Raw genomic sequence first — 6,000 nt, 5'->3', positions numbered from 1 at the left:
GGTATGGCTAAAGTTATAAGGTTTTTCCTGTTGAGCCTGATGAGGCTGAATCCTCTTAGGAGGAAGCAGCTGCTTGTGTTTCAAGAATTTTGGAGCCATGGGTGTCCCCCTTAGAGAGATTATCTAGCAATGATCAGAAAGAGATGAGATGAGATGAATAGTTGTTTTCTTCTTTGCTGAAGAATATCCAAGCAGCTATTTGTTGTTCGGACAGAAACAAAAGAAAAGGCTACTTTCTTTTTAGGGAACATATACTGAAAGATAACCCACCAAGACTTGTGAAACCCAAGGATTCATACTCACTGCTATTGATTTATGTAGAGCTAAATAAAACCTCAAGTAGGGACCTAGAAACCATCACTAAATATTACAAATCCTTTGCAAAAAATTGAAGAGTTTAAGGTCAAAGGTAGTGTTTTTGCCCTTACTTCTCATGGAAGTGTACAGCAGTTAAATGCCTTTCCCCAAGGTGAGCAATATTAATTACATAAGTGACTTAAGGAAATGAAAACATATAAATCTAGACAGAGAAATTTAGCTTTGTTGAATTGGGAGTTTTACATATTGCCTATTTACAACACCAATAGTTCTAAACCAGTCTAGAGAATAGGGTACGAATGTCAGTGGTCCTTTTTACCCATGATATCCGTGGGAACATCAGCAGAGTTCAGGTGATAGTTCTTGTCTGAAATGTACCTTGCTGCAGGTTTTCATTTGCAGTCAATCTAGTACAAAGACAGGTGGCTCAGTGAGAAAAATTCTTACTTTATCCTTTATCAAATAGCCCCACTTTTTTTTTTTCTGAATTGGGATTTAAGGCTATTGTCAACAGTAATGCAATTACATTGTTTTTATTCAGACCCCAAGGAACCAGACTTTGGCAGCCACACCTAATAAGCTTTCTATATGTTTTTAAAGTCCAATGAAATTATTTAGGGCATGGGAAAGTATCTTCCTATAAAACCTCTTAATCTCTTCTCATCATTCGCCCTGGCTGAGGTGAAAATGACTAGCTTATTGTCAGCATCCCATTTTTCTAAAGAAGAATCAGTACTGATTTTATATCCCTATGTTTAAATAGTAAATATGCCAAATGAACATTGAACCTTTCACTTAATGAAAGTATCTGTACAGAGATTAGGATTTTACAAGTTATATACCATTAAAAGAAATTGGATAAGTGTGATATTAACTATAAAAGACATTATTAGATGCACAGGTAATTTCTTTCAATCATGCAAAGCTAAGATAAACTTACATTAGAAAATGATGATGCCAAATTAGGTTAATGTCATTTAAAATGTAATTTCTTGTTTTGAAAAATGCTCTAAGATGGTTTCCCCCCCAAGCTACTATATTGCCACTGTCTACAAGGGATAGAGATTGAAACTGTGATTTCATTTAGCATAAAAGAACTCAAAAGTTAGAAAATTGGCTTAACTATATCAGGTGAGAGCCTTCTCTAAAACTTACAGTCTCAGAATAATGCTTAGAGCACTGAAGGATCAAATGAATTGTCCAAGGGGACAAGGCCAGTATGTTATAGAAGTAAGATTTAAACCTTGGTCTTCTTGGCTTTAAAGCGTGTTCTCTTTCCACTGTACCATAATTCTTTTCCTAACACTTATTTCCTTTACATTAAATATTCTCAACTAGATGACCACCCAAGTCTTGTCTAACTGTAAAATTATCTCACTTTACAAACCAATTACCTTAAAATAAAAGATCAAGATAATAGGTTTAGATTAGAATAACTCAAAGTTTTTCTAATGTTTACAAAGCACTCTTCTCACAGCAACCCAATAGAGTGGATAGGTTCAATATCCCTGAGGGTCAATGATCTTTGCTTGATTCCATGGAAAAAGTCTGGACTCTTAATCCCTTCTTGCCATTGTGACATTGCCACAGGCCACAAATAGGTAGAAAATGAGATAATGTAAATAAAGGACCTACTTGTACAAAGATACTTAAAGCAGCTGTTTCGTAGTGTGGAAAAATTGTAAAGTGAAGAGATGTCCATCAATTGGTAAATGGCTGAGCAAGTTGTGGATATGAGTTTAATGGAATACTTTTGTGCCCTATGCTTTTTTTTAAGAAAAGATTTAGTTTTTCTTTTGAAAAGAAATACAGATAGATAAATGTGAGTCCTATTCTTCTAGTGAAAATCAACTCAAAGGAGTTGTAATGCACTGATACATACTTATGCATGTGTATATAAATGTATATATGTGTATATTATCTCAGTATATTGCATATGTAGATACATGGAATATATCACATACATACTACTATGTTCTGTTTTATTATGCTTTATGTAATTTTGTAGTGGTGATCAATGCTATATACATATATACATATGTATATGCACATGTAAATCACATATATCCATATATGTGTGTATATATCTACATCTGAAATACAATCCTGCATCTCTAGTTTTTAGAATCCTACCTTCCTTCAGGGTTCAGTTTACATGCTTTGTACAACACATAAGAAGCTTTTCTTGTTTTCTAGATTCCCTCATTATTAATGGTAATATTCTCTTCATATATAAACATCTGTGCATGAATACACAAACATGTTATATAAAAATATAAAAGTAAGTAATACATATAGATGTGCATATGTGTATAGTCAACTGTCAACTGTCATAGAGGTAATTTTCCTAGAAGACAATGTGAAAGTCAAAAAATGAATGTTGATATATTGGATTTATAGGAAATATGGGGTTAGGTTCCTGTGACCACCAAAAACTGTAATCTTTCACCAGAGGTTGCTGAAAATGCACTTTTCAGTTTACAATTCTTTATAATTAAACATTAACTCAAATAAGATACACTCTTCCTAACACAGTATCCATGAAATAACCAATAAAATGCATTACACAAAATAAAATTGGTAATACACAACATTTTTTCTTCCTAGTAATTCCCCAGAATTTTTTGATGTTTTATCCTAACATCTTAGAATTATTTCAGACCATATTTGTTTTTAATTACATGTGAAATCTACAGAAATTCTGCATAGCAAAAAGAAAAATCCTTAAAACTAAATTTTTTAACCTAATTCTTGCCTTCCACTGTGTCAAATAGCAGTGTGAGGGCATCATTCCCTATACTAAATTGCTATAAATCTCTCAACCATGGCAGCCCTCTGAAAAGCAAGGGAGAGTTTTTGTTGGAAGTTTATTAGCTGCTGTTGGAAGATGCTAAGACTGTTTTAGTCTGGACATCATCTCTGACACTCTGTCCTTCACAGCTGATGGATGGTGTTTTTGATCATGAAGCACACACCAGCTTGATTAGATCAACTGGGACATAATTATAGCACAAAACATGAGTTTAAAGGCAAATAATGAAAATATGCAAGGAATGCACAGGGATCTCTTTACAATAGTATGGTAACAAGACCAGTAAAACACCTCATAGTATAACAGATGCTCCACAAATTTGTGTGCAACTCAATTCTCTTTTTTTTTTCCTTTGCTATGCATCACCCAGTTCCTAACTCAAAATGAAAATGTGGTTACAAAAAAAAAATATCATTGAATACTTAAAGTTGGGAAAGTTAAATATGGGACCATTGAGGATTGACTATGTGTACGTACACACACACACACACACACACACATACACACGCACACACGCACACACACACACATACAAACACAGAGCTATTATTCAGTTGGGTCCAATTCTTCATGACCCACTCAATAATGTTAACAGGGTATTTTTTAGCAAGGATATTAGAGCGATTTGCCATTTTCTTCTCCAGAGGATTAAGGCAAATAGAGGTTAAGGGACTTGCCCAGGGTCACATAGCTTAGTGTCTGAGGTCATATTTAAATGCTAGACTCGAGCCTCAGCACTCTATCCACTGAGTCATCCATCTAAGCATAGAGGTGGGATTTGAACTCAAGTGCTCTAATTTCACAGTCAATGTTCTTTCCAGTATGATTTTCTCTTCCCATCAATTCTCATTAGGTTCTATGGCAAGATTTCTTTACTTACTTACACATTTATTAAATCTGCTATTGTGGATACAATATGAAGCTTAAAGTCAAGAAAATGTGGATTTGAATCTTTCACACCTTGTCCTTTCTTAATACTAGCTACGGTAAATATATACACAGGGCAGTGGAGACATATGCTTGCCTACATGTGCCTGAGACCAGACTACAAATCCTTCACTACCTCATCTGACTTTTTTGTTACTTTCCCAAAGAGCGGGTTACCAAACACAAGAGATGGGTTCCAGACTAGGTATCAGTCATATGAGCTCAAGAGTTCTGAAGTCATTGGATGGGGTATGTATGTCCTGAAAGGTATTCCTTGCAACTTCAGATGATCATCAACAGAAGAATGAATTATGCATGCCAGGATGGCCAGACAGAGGTACTTGAGGGAAGTTCATACAAATCCAGGATGAAAATGAAATATCTATCCATCAAGTCCCACACAGCATGGTTGATGTTTTAAGTATCAATTGCCAGGGGCAGTTTATTAGAGGTTATGGATAGTTTAAACTGTTTTAAGTATTATTTTTAATAGTAATTTTAAATTAAATTTTTAATTAAATTTAAATTAATTAAAATTTAAAATAATTTTAAAATATCATTATCTTAAGTATTATTATTATGTATAAGTATGTATTATTATGTACTTATGTGCTGTTTTGCATATTTTAACTATTTCTTTTTTGTGGAAGAAATAAAATAGTATATATATATTGATGTATATATACATATCTATGTAAATATATATGATTGCATATATGTATATTTATATAAACTTGTAATTTTTCTACAAGGAAATCTAGTTAATTCATGCTGAGATAGATATCATCATTAATAGCTTACATTTACATAATGCTTACTATATGCTAGGCACTGTGTTAAGTGCTTTATAATAAAAAAGCCTGGAAGGTGGGTGCTATTATTATTATTACCATTTTATAAATGGAAGAAACTGAGGCAAATAGAGATTACATGAATAGCCAAAGGTCACACAGCTAGTAAGGGTCTGAGGCTAGATTTGAACTCAAGACTTCCTAACTCCAAGCCTAGCACTCCACTGCACCACCACGTTGCCTGTTATGAACCATGCCTAAATTTCTTCTTCTGGTTTTACTAGTTAAGTTATTTTGAGCCAACATTGCTGGGAAAAGCCTGCCTTCCTCTTTTAGGAAGTTAAGTTCTCCCAAAACTGAGTCCAGAGACAGAGACCTATTGAGCAAAAGGGTGGCCCTTATGCTCAAAGTGACATCAGAGTTTAAGGAATCAAAAATTCTTGCTTTTGGTAGAGGTAGGGAAAGATTCATATCCTTAGCAAATAAATGAAGTACTATGAATCTGTCAAAGGTATTGATTGAAAGTCCAAGCAAGGTTCTTTTCCCATATAATCCCATTAGAAAGCAGCAATCTTGTCATGGCATGAACCATAATCACTCCATTGCACATTAGAAAAAGAGAAAGAGAGTATCCTTACAAGTAAGTATCATTTCTGAATCAATGTGACATTTATTTCCATGAATATCAAGGTTGCCTTTTAGATGCCATCAGGAAAGCATTCATCTCCACCAGGATGATAAGCCATTGACATTATCTTTTCCATTGGTTTTCATATACTCTTGATTTCTGAGTGTGCAGTAATTCATGCGAGAAGGAACAGCTTAATACTCACATTCAGGATCAATGAAGAGCTGTTCCTAAGATTCATTACTGATACACAATTTAAATAAAGTCTGCTGCCAATTTTATAGAGCTACAATTCAACACAGATAGCTGTAGATTACTCCCTCATTTTGTATTATATGCATTTTCAAAAGTGATCAGCAATAAACAAAATTCATTTCATAACTTTTTTAATTGGCTGAATAAATTCTTTTAGATTCATTCACCAGTCTTGTACATTTTCCCTCCCCTCTTGACCAAATTACATCTTTTCCCTACCAAGTATTCAGAACCTTGAAATACTCTATGTTCACAGTAGCATAAACTGA

Source organism: Gracilinanus agilis, chromosome 3 (genome assembly GCF_016433145.1).
Source record: "Gracilinanus agilis isolate LMUSP501 chromosome 3, AgileGrace, whole genome shotgun sequence".
NCBI lineage: Eukaryota > Metazoa > Chordata > Mammalia > Didelphimorphia > Didelphidae > Gracilinanus > Gracilinanus agilis.
This window is presented reverse-complemented; position numbering follows the sequence as displayed.